A 12,647-nucleotide genomic window follows, 5' to 3' on the forward strand; every position below is an offset into this window, starting at 1 on the left:
GAGCAATCACCCAGTTGCTCAAATTTATGATTTTATTTTTCTTTTTCCTTGATCCCATGTCTGTGACCATGTCTTATTGATATTATCACTATTATTCATCTCCTTTCATCAGTCAATCCCAGTTCTCAGTACCGGAAACTTTTGTTCAGACTCCAAGTCTTTCTGGAACAGATTACTAAATGACTTTTTATCTGGCAATGGTATAGTGGGAAAGAGTTTGAGGTATGCATATTGCTGGGGGTGAGAGTAACTCTTGTCAACCTCATAATCCTATGTCTCCCATTTTCCTCAATAGCATTGGAACAAAACATTTCAACATATCAGAATAGAACAATAACAATGAAGAAGATGCAGTAGAAGTATATGACATAAACTCGGTTAACTTGAATTGAATTGTGTTATAAAAGCTAAGGAGACCCAGCCAAGATAGAATTTAGCTATTTAGAAATATTATATTACAGATAATCTAAATGTTGAGTTCAGATATTTGTTTTCCTATGGTATTCCGTATACCTTTATATTAGGGTGTTTTATATTAATATAGATTCTGTAGACTCTGTAGAACAATTTTGGGTTCACAAAAGAGACTTTGAGTTGTAAGAATCATTTAAATTTTGTGGCCTTTCTTATTTGGATCTTTGTATGCCTACATCTTGGTCAGGAATTTCTGTTTTAGGTCTCTGCCAGCTATTCTGCAGAAAGAATACCAACTACAGGTATAGCTTCTATAGGTAACTGGGGCATGTATTAAGGGTGGACAATGTCCTGTCATGAGTTCTAAAGGAGAACAATATTATGAACAAAGAAACAGCACAATGAATTCAAATGAGTCCATAAATGGAGAAAGATCCTTGTCCACTCTTTAACACATGGTAGAAAGATAGTGTTGAAAGAATGGGTGAGTTGCTACTTAGAAGCAAAGGGGTAGTGGGTCATTCCTTAGCATGATGAATGCTATGTGCATTAAACAAGGTTAGCAGTACATGAGGCCAAGTAGGGTGACTGTGACACTCATCATTGCTCTCACAGCCCATATCTAATACAATGTCCCATTCATATTGCACTCCATTTGAGTATCTCTGCCTATTTGGTCACTCATTGAACATGGGAAAATAAACCGTTTTGTTGTCATTACTTTTCTGGTGCCTAGAGAGCAAGAGTCCATGTTTTCACTTGCCTTGGCCAGTAGATCATTGTTGGCGTTTCATCTATTTCTCAATGAAATTTTCTGTGAAACTGGAAACATATCTCTGTCCCTGCTTGAGGGATGCCCTTTTGGTACAGCAACATTCATAGTTGCTCTTCGGTCTAGATTCATCTTTTATACATCAGATTTCATCTCCACTGGAAGTCATAATAAGGATTTAAGTAAGTATCAAAGACTGTTTATCCCTATATTTTCTATAGAAAACAACTCTTAGTTTGAGCTACTTCTTAATGCATTTTGGCCAATGTCAAAGATCAGCAAGCAACGAGAAACTTGGACCCCTCTTTGAACTAATGAAGGAGACGTTGACAAAGTTCCTGCAGCTTGCTCATATACACCTATCAATTTATGACACTTAAACCCCAAGGCAAGGAAGCAATGAGCTTCCCCACAGATTTCCCACGATCGGAGCATATGGGTGTGATCTCAAGCAGCCAACACTGCACATATGTTCCTAACGTGGAAAGGAGGATTCAGAGCCAAGAATGACTGCAAAAGCCTGTCTCGTCATACTTTTCTCCTCAGGTGGCAGCAGTAAATAAGGCCCTCTCCAGGACTAATTAAATAAAATGAAAAGCACAGTCCAAAATTAAGGAATGAAATCAAAGACAGTTATAAAAACAAAATAGTCCAAGGGTGATTTGATCTCTGTGGGAAATGCTGAAGACAATTTCTGACAAAATTTTCATTAGGACAGCATCAAATTGGTCAGCATGTGTTTGCCCCTATGGCTTTTTTAAAGCAGAAATTTCAAACTCATAAAAGCACACATGACAAAACTTTGGGTCTAGAGAACCACAGACTAAGTATAATACTTTGAAATGTCAGGTTGTTTTTTCTACACATGATGAACTATATTCAAATTATTAAAAGTATTTTACTACAGTTGACATTTTTCCCTAACAAATTTCAAATAACAGATTCTCTAGGTAGCTCTCATCAATTGTATGAGCTTACTAAAAATCTAGCTGAAGCTAAAGCACAATTCCTTCCTTTAAAATTTAAAGAACATGAATAGATTCAGGAAGAAAAGAAATAATTGCCCTGAGTTAAATACAAACAAAAGACTCATGAGGCGCCAATGGAAACTTCCAAACCACTGGTAATGCAAATGTCCATGGTTGATCTAAGTTTGTTACAAAACAAAACTGAAGGTAGTAAACCCAGAAAAGAGACTGATAGGGATGGGCAGAGTATATAGATAGGGTCAGAGAGGAATTAACAAGTGACAGTAAAATAATCAGTACACATTATCTTCGTGTATAAAATTTCAAACATCAAAATTCATTAACAGAAAATTTGTCCTTCTTTATAAAACACATTATCTTCATATATGAAAATTCCAAACATCAAAATTCATTAATAGAAAATGTAAATTCTTCTTTATAGAACAACACAAGTGAAAGTTTCTTGGGCTAGACATGCCAACTGCAATAATGACAGAAACACCATAGAAGTAACCAACCACTTTCCGAGTAGACTTAAGTCATACTTCATAAGAAGAATCCCATCTCTAGTACCGTTAGTAAGTCAATAATCTGTAGCAGTACAGGGCATAGGCTCAAGGAGACAATCTACTCTTTTTATTGTGCTAAATGGATATTAAGGTAACTCCTAATAATTTATCATTAAGCCCATAAATGTTACTAATCCAGCCTTATCAGAGCAACTTCTCTCTTCAGTAGATCACAATTAACAGAAAAGACCTACAAACTAGTCAAGTTGCAGAAAATAAGAGACTATGGAACAATCACTTCTCAATGGGACATCTATCTCAATTTCCCTCCTCCTAAAGCTCAGGATCATTGCAGAAGATGAGATAGGAAAATTTTAAGATCCTGAGGCAATGGATGACTGCAAGGAAATTGTTTACTGGACTTAACTAGGCAGTTCATTAGCTATAACAGTAATCATGGTTACCAAATACCTGAATGAAGGATTTTAGTATAATAATGCAGCTATTTGCTTCCAAGGATTCTAGTTGACTAGATAATCTTGGAAGGCAGTGCTTTGTATTTAATATCCTGTGAGAAAAAAAAATGCCCCAATAAGTCCTCATTTTTAATAGCAATTGGAAGAATGAAACTGCTGTCTCCTAGTAAAGGTTCATATTTACATCATAAAAACAAATTTGAGTTCTCGGTTGTTTAAGCTTTTTATGGGGGAAGTGATATGTCTCATCAGAACCTTTATTTGCCTCAGCAGCCATTTGATTGTGACCATGTAATAATTTCTAGGTCCCCAGCATGTAGTCTAGGTGAATATGATCAGGGTTGAAAAAATGATTCAGCAGTCAGGATCAAGTGCTTCTCTGGCAGAGGACCTAGGTTATGATCACAGTACCAGTTTTGAACAACTCAGAATCACCTGTAACTTTATCTCTAGGAGTATTAGACTCTATATCTTCAGCAGTATTAGACTATTGTAGTCTCTTATGGCATTGCAATCATATATATATATATATATATATATATATATATGGATATTTTATTTGGTTAGTCCATCAACATACAATTTTTATTTCTCCTACATAAATGCTATTTGACACTTTCAAATAAACACATATGCACATAAATAATATAAACAAATATTTCAAACTATATTTTCTAATATATTTGACGAGAACAGGCTCATTGGATTTAGATGCTGAGAAAAATTCTTCTTATTTTAAGTGAATGAAGTGCAGCTCTAGTGCCAGTCTTAGGGAATGAGTAACTTTCCTTTTCCATTCCCATCTGAGACTCTCAAAGATAACTTTCACTTTATGCTCAAATTACCACATCTCATCCCATGAAGTATCACTTTATGATTGTTACAACAGGATAATACAGTGTCACTTTGGCCATATTTGAAAAGGTTGAATGGAGAGAAAGAAGGCAATGGAGAAAGCTGAAATGGAAAAAAATTCAATTCAAAGGGATTGAGACAATGAAAGACCACTTGAGTGGGAAGATGGATAGATAGTATTTCTGGAAAAGGGTAAAGCAAAAGACGTTTTTCTCCCTTATTTGGAGTCTCATGTGGAAAATAACCAACCTTGTTGTAGTGGCTGTAATGATATTGAGTCTCAGTGACAATGCATGCCTAGTTTGAAAAGACTTGTTTAAGTGATAGCCTTAAGTGATAGCCATTTCCCTCTCATTCCATTGTGGCTGGAAAATCTCAGTACCATTGCTATCCTTTTTTATAACCCATTATTATTTTTTAAAGTTATTTATTTTACCTTATTACTCAATGTGTTGGCTGTATGTGTGCATATGTACCACGCTGTAATTCCTATGTAGATCAAAAGAGTACAATGGACACCATAGAATTGGAGTTGATTGATGGGTGATTGTAAGCCACATATGGCTGCAGGTAATAGAAATTTAGTTCTTTGCAAGAGCAACACATGTTCTAAACCACTGAGCCAGCTCACAAGCTCTGGCTTCTGTCATTTTTCATGTGTGAGAATTCACACACACACACACACAGAGTTCTGTGTAGTTCAGAGGAAAATTTATGGGAGAGGGTTCTTTCTTTCCTCCATGTGGTTTTGCAGGCTCATGAAGTCAGACTTGGTAACAAATACTCTTAGCCCTGAACCATCCCACTGGCCCACTTCCTGTCATCTTTTCAGAAAATAAGGCCTGTATCAGTTCCACAATGGAACCTACGGACTGTGTGGTTCAACTAACATAAACTTGATTTTTGCTACTCCGAAGGCTGGCTATGCTATTCCACAAGTAAGAAATATACCAAAAGGAAGGATTAATGGCTCTCTGTAAGTCCAAAGCTTACCAATAGCTTTCGTTTCATGTACTACCTTCAGAGAATAGCATTGTAGGTAATAGGTGCCTTATCCCCAAGCAACTTTAATCATAGTAGGCATAGGCATAGATTTACTTGGTTTAACTTATATTCTCTCTCTCTCTCTCTCTCTCTCTCTCTCTCTCTCTCTCTCTCTCTTTCTCCTCACCCTCTTTCAGCTTATTTTTATTCAATTCTAGTGGCTCCCCTTTCTATCACCCTAGAAAGGACTCCACCATGCATCAGCGTAGCTCAGGTTTCTGACTGGGATTTTGGAGATTTTGACATATCCTTAGAAATTTAAGTGGAGACTGCCAAGTCTCAATAACCCATGCATTTTGCATACCTGGAGAACTAGCATCAGATGGATGAGAGTGCTCTCAAGGTTTATTCCTTTTATCTGTGGAATACAATATAGAATAATACTTGGAGTTACTGAAAGCCATGGTCAGAATCAACTAAGCAGAATCCACAGGAGCCTAGACAGTGGATATATGGAGGATGCCTTGGATCAGGCCACCTAAACCATTCTGTCATTTCAATACTCTGAAAGTTTGATGGAAAGATAACTCCAAGGGGTTCAGATATGAGAGCTACTGCCTTTATTTAGTACTGTTGATTTTAAAAAAATTACATATTTATGTGCTTTAAGTATTTGAAGAGAGAATAAGATACCATGTAGTCTTATACAGTTAGAGGCTGTTGTAAGCCACCTTGTGCTGTGTTGAGAGATGTACTCAGGACCTCTAGAAGAGCAACCAGTGCTCTTAACTACTGAGCCATCTCTCTATCTCTTAGTCCTTATTTTCATCTCCTGGATTTCCCAATTGCTACTGGTACCCTTAAATCCATTTGAGTACCTTTTAGCTGTTGTCTGCTGAATATGCTGTTTGTTCTGTACTTGGCCATGCTGTAAAGTTTATAAATTTCTACAATTTGCTTCTATCTTTAATTATAACTTCTGCCTTAGGGTATGTTTTGCGTATTAATGTCAGCATAAGTGGGTGAAAGTAACTACTCCATTTCTTCTCCATTTTTCTTATACATATCCCCAGGCCACGGCTATAATGCACCCAAGCATTCTGCAACTGTTTTTGTAAGGCTAGCTCTTCCTTCGGCCTCATTGAAATAATCCTGTCCTTTCCTCTTGAGACCTGGTCAGAATGGCCTATACTGTTGATCATTTTGTCAGCTGTGTTCATTTTGGCTGCGGTGTCTCTGAGACTTGTAGACCCTCTGCCGGCCTGCTGTCTTAGGGGTCCTCCCTACAATGGCCTTTATCACATTGAACAGAGTATCCTAAATGTTTTTCAGCATTCTCTTCCAAACTGTTGCAACCAGTACCCATAGCCCAGTCCTAAAGCTGCTTCCATATGTGAAGGACTTCTTAGAGAAACACCCAATTTCTAGATGCTAATTTTTCATCTAGAGTTGACATGTCTTCTCAAAAAAAATCAGCAACTCTATGGGGTCAAGGATTGTATCTAGTCAAGTCCTAAAGTTTCTTCTCATGAAGAATGGCAAATAGGGATGCACATATGCACATATAAGAAACAAAAGAAAGACTAGACAGATGAAGTCACAGTCTACCATTCTGCTATCATGATAACTAATCTAGTCTTGCCAATCCATTCAAGGAACCTTCTCTTCATGATAGAAACAAGTCCCGCATGGTCATACCCTGTAGTATTTCTGAATTAGGGACTAATCATTCACTTGAAGCCCAGTGAAGGCATATCCTATTTCAGCTATAACAGTCCCCCATGGTTCATACCATTAAAATCATGTCATTGCCTATGAGAAAACACCTCAGACCATGACCTCAAGTGGCTTCCTTGTTAGATGATGCTGTCTATCTTTTTTGGAAGTTACCTTGTCTACTGGTTAGATATCTTTGTTCACTTCACTAGACTCAGTAGGCAAGTGGACATATGCTTATATGCTCTTCATTCCATCAATAAATTCACTTGTGTCATCCTCATAAAATTATTAGCTATTCCAATAAAACTTCACCAGCATGCTACCTAAACAAGGATGACATCAATGAACATGCAAAAAGGGATAAGAAAAATCCCTTGAGGCCTCAACTCTACACAAATATGTGGAGTTGTGTAAGGAGAGAGAGAACAAGGGGACTTTTCCAGGGACGATCACACTAATAGGTTGTCCAGCACCAAATAATCAAATCTCAAAATGTACATAAAACTAACATGGTATGGACTGAACAGGTTATACTTAAAATACATATTATGTGAAAATACATACACATGTAATAACAAATAGTAAAAAAGAGACCATCAATTTGTAGAAGAGTAGAAAGAGGTATATGGAAAAGTTTGGGGGAAGAAAAGGTAAGCAAGAAATGTTCTCGTTAAATTATGATCTCAAGAATAGACTTTTTTCCATGCAATATATTTTGGTCATAGTTTTCCATCCCTCATCTCCTTCTAGATTCTCCTCACCTCTCACCCTCCTAGTCTGATGCTTTCTCTCTCTCTCTCTCTCTCTCTCTCTCTCTCTCTCTCTCTCTCTCTCTCTCCATTAGGAAATTAAGAGCAAAATTAAAAACAAAAACAAAAACAAAAACAGAATAGCCTTCCATTCTCCATCTGCACCCAGAATTGGAACAGCTCTCAGATTCAAAACCTGCTGTCAGAGAGCTGATCTTCCAGGAGTGCTGTCTAAAGAGGGCAGCCTCACTGGCCCAAAGAAGAGACAAGCTCCAGTCAGAGACAGTAAGACCAACTAACACAAGAGAAAACCAGATGGCAAGAGACAAGTGCAAGAACCTAAGGACTTGCAAGGCTACTTGACATCATCAGAACACAGTTCTCCCACCAAAGAAAATACTGGATATTCCAACACACCTGAAAAACAAGATTTGGATTTAAAATCTCATCTCATGATGATGATAGAGGTCTTTAAGGAAGACATAAATAACTCCCTTAAAGAAATACAGGACAACACAAGTAAGCAAGTAGAAACCCTCAAAGAAAAAACACAAAAATCCTTTAAAGAATTACAGGAAAACACAACTAAACATGCGAAGCAATTAAACAAAACCATCCAGGATCTAAAAATGGAAATAGAAACAATGAAGAAATCAAAAGGAAGATAACCCTGGAGATAGAGAACCTAGGAAAGAGACACAAGAGTCACCAACAAAATACAAGAGATTGAAGAGAGAATCTCATTGGCAGAAGATACAGTAGAAAACATCAAAACAACATCAAAGATAATTTAAAATGCAAAAAAACTCCTAACCTAAAACATCCAAAAAATTCAGGACACAGTGAGAAGTCCAAACCTAAAAATAATAGGTATAGAAGGAAAAGAAGATTCACAACTTAAAGGGCAGGTAAATATCTTCAACAAAATTGTAGAATAAAATGTTCTTAACTTAAGAAAGATTTGCTGATGAACATAAAAGAAACCTACAAAACTCCAAACAGATTGGGCAAGAAAAGAAATTCCTCCTGTCACATAGTAGTCAAAACAGCAAATACACAAAACAAAGAAAGAATATTCAAAGCAGTGAGGGAAATAGGTCAAGTAACATATAAAGCATATATATCAGCATTACACCAGACTTCTCACTGGAGACTAGGAAAGCGAGAAGATCCTGGGCAGATGTCATACAGACCCCAAGAGAACACAAATGCCGGCCCAGGCTATTATATTCAGCAAAACTTTCAATTACCGTAGATGGAGAAAACAAGATATTCCATGACAAAACTGAAGTTAAACAATATTTTTCCAAAAATTTCACCCTACTAAGGAAAATAAGTGCAAAATTCCAAATTAAGGAAGGAAAATACACCCTAGAAAAAGAAAGAAAGTAATCATCTTCCAACGAAAGCAAAAGAACAGAGCCACAAAAACATAATTCCACCTATAACATCAAAAATAATAGGAAACAACAATCACTATTCCATAATATTTGTTAACATCAGTGGACTCAATTCCCCAATAAAAGACATAGACTAACAGAATGGATACATTAACAGGACCCAGCATTTTACTACATACAGGAAACACACCAAAGTGACAAAGACAGATAGTACCTAAGAGTAAAAGACTAGGAAAATTTTTTTCCAAACTAATGGTCCCAAGAAACAAGCTGGAGTAGCTATTCTAATATCAAATAAAATCAACTTTCAACCAAATGTCATCAAAAAAGATAAGGAAGGAAACCTCATACTAATCAAAGGAAATATCTACTAAGAAGAACTCTCAATTCTGAATATCTGTGCTCCAAATGCAACGGTACCTACATTCATAAACGAAAGCTTACTAAAGATCAAAGCACACACTGACCTCACACAATAATAGTGGGAAACTTCAAAACCCCACTCTCAGCAATCGGCAGATCATGGAAACTGAAACAAAACAGAAACACAGAAATTAACAGAATTTATGAACCAAATGTATTTAACAGATACCTATTTCATCCTAAAACAAAATAATATACCTACTTCTCAGCACCTCATGATATATTTTCAACAATTGAGCAGATAATTGGTCACAAAACAGGCCTCAATACAAGGAGATTGAAATAATTCCATGCATTCTATCAGATGTCTATGGACTGAGCCTCGTCTTCAATAGCAACAAAAACAACAGAACCCCCACATACACATGGAAGCTGAACAATGCTCTACTCAATGATAACTTGGTCAAGGAAGAAATAAAGAAATTAAAGACTTTTTAGAATTTAATGAAAATGAAGGTAAAACATACCCAAACTTATGGGACACAATGAAAGCAGTGCTAAGAGGAAATCTCATAGCGCTGGGTGCCTCCAAAAAGAAATTGGAGAAAGAATACACTAACGGTGTGACAACACACCTGAAAGCTCTAGACCAAAAGGAAGCAAATTCACCCAAAAGTAGGAGATGGCATGAAAAAAACTCAGAACTGAAATCACCCAAATAGAATCAACCAAACCAGGAGCTGGTTCTTTGAGAAAATCAACAAGATAGATAAACCCATAGCAAAGCTAACCAGAGGACAGAGTGACAGTATTCAAATTAACAAGATCAGAAATGAAAAGAAAGACATAACAATAGAAACAGGAATTTTGAAAAATTATCAGATCATACTACAAAAGCCAGTACTCAGCAAAACTGGAAAATCCAGAGGAAATGGACATTTTTCTGGACAGATACCTTGAACAAAACTTAAATCAGGATCATACAGTCCCATAACCCCCTAAAGTCATTGAAGCACGCATTGAAAGTCTCCCATTCAACAAGCCCAGGACCAGATGGGTTTAGTGCAGAATTCTATCATAACTTCTTAGAAGACCTACTTCCAATACTTTTCAAACTATTCAACAAAGTAGAAACAGAAGGAACACTACCCAATTCATTCTTTGAAGCCACAATCACACTTATACTTAAACCACACCATGACCCTACAAAAAAATGGAACTTCAGACCAATTTCTCTCATTAAAAATCTGTGCAAAAATATTCAATAAAATTCTCAAAAATCGAATCCAAGGAAATATCAAAACAATAATTCACTATGATCAAGTAGGTTTCATTCCAGGGACGCAAGGATATTTCAATATACAGAAATCCATCAACATAATCCTCTATATACTTAAACTCAAGGAAAAAGCACACATGATCATTTTCATGGATGCTGATCATTTCCTTAGATGCTGAGAAAGCATTTGACAAAATATAACACCTCTTGATAATAAAAGTTTTTGAAAGATCAGAAATTCAAGGTCCATACCTAAACATAGTTAAAGCAATATACAGCAAACCAGTTTCCAACAACAAACTAAAAGGAGAAAAACTTAAAGCCATCCCATTAAAATCAGTGACCAGACAAGGGTGCACACTTTCTCCTAGCTATCCAATATAATGCTTGAAATTCTAGCCAGAAGGATTAGACAACAAAAAGATGTCAAATGTATACCAGTTGGAAAGGAAGCAGTTAAAATATTACTATTTGCAGATGATATGATAGTGTACAAAGGGATGCCAAAAATTCTACCAGAGAAATCCTATAGCTGATAAACAAATTCAGCAATATGGCTGGATATAAAATTAACTCAAACAAATCACTAGCCTTCCTCTACTCAAAGGATAAACAGGCTGCGAAAGAAATTAGGGAAATGACACCCCTCACAATAACTATAAATAATATAAGATACTGTGGTGTGATTCTTACCATGCAAATGCAAGTTCTGTATGACAAGAATGTCGAGTCTCTGAAAAAATAAATCAGAGAAGATCAGAAGATGGAAAGATCTCCCAAGCTCATGAATTGGCAATATTAATATAGTAAAGATGCCCATTTTGTAGGAAGCAATCTATGAATTCAATGCAATCCCTATCAAAATTTCAACTCAATTCTTCATAGAATTAGAAAGAGCAATTTGTAAATTCATTTGGAAAAGCAAAAAACCCAGGATAGTGAAAACTATTCTCAACAAAAAAAAGAACTTCTGGGGGAATCACCATCCCTGACCTCAAGCTGTATTATAGAGCAATCATGATAAAAAAAAAACTTCATGGTATTGGTACAGAGATAGGCAGGTAAACCAATGGAACAAGAATTGAAGACCCAAAAATGAACCCACACACCTATGGTCACTTGATCATTGACAAACCATCCAATGAAAAAATGACAGCATTTTCAGTAAATGGTGCTGGTTCAACTGAAGGCCAGCATGCAGATGAATGCAAATTGACCCTTTGTTATCTCCTTGTACAAAGTTCAAGTTCAAGTGGACCAAAGACCTCCACATAAAATCAGAGACACTGAAACTAGAAGAGAAAGTGTGAAAGAGTCTCAAACATATAGTCACAGTGGAAAAATTCCTGAACAGAGCACTAATGGCTTATGCTCTAAGACCAAGAATCCAAAAATGGGAACTCATAAAATTGCAAAGCTTCTGTAAGGCAAAGGACACTGTCAATAGTACAAAACAACAACCAACAGATTGGGAAATCGGTTTTATCAGTCCTATATCCGACAGAGGGCTAATATATATCGTATACAAAAAAATCAAGAAGTTAGACTCCAAAGACAAGTGAGGTTTATCAAATGTCTGTGAAGTCCCTAAGAAATGGTCAACATCCTTACTCATCATGGAAATGCAAATCAAAATAACACTGAGATTCCATCTCACATCAGTCAGAATGGCTAAGATCAAAAACTCAGTTGACAGCAGAAGCTGTTGAGGATGTGGAGAAAGAGGAACACTCCTCCACTGTTGATGGGATTGCAAGCTGGTACAACCACTCTGGAAATCAGTCTGGTGGTTCATTCAGAAAATTCGAAATTGTACTCTCTGAGCTAAACCATCCAGCTATACCACTTCTGAGCATATACCACCAAATATTTGAATATATAACAAGAACACATACTACACTATGCTCATAGCAGCTGTACTTATAATATCCAGAAGCTGAAATAAACCCAGCTGCCTTTCAACAGAAGAATGGATACAGACAGTGTGGTACATTTACACAATGGAGTACTAATCTGCTATTAAAAACAATGGTTACTTGAAATTCTTAGGCAAATACATGGAAGTAGAAAATATCTTCCTGAGTGGAGTAACCTTGTCAAAAAAGAGCACACCTGATGTGTACTCACTGATAAATGAATATTAGCTCAAATGTTTGAAA

The sequence above is a fragment of the Rattus rattus genome, chromosome 18 (genome assembly GCF_011064425.1).
Source record: "Rattus rattus isolate New Zealand chromosome 18, Rrattus_CSIRO_v1, whole genome shotgun sequence".
In the NCBI taxonomy this organism is placed as follows: Eukaryota; Metazoa; Chordata; class Mammalia; order Rodentia; family Muridae; genus Rattus; species Rattus rattus.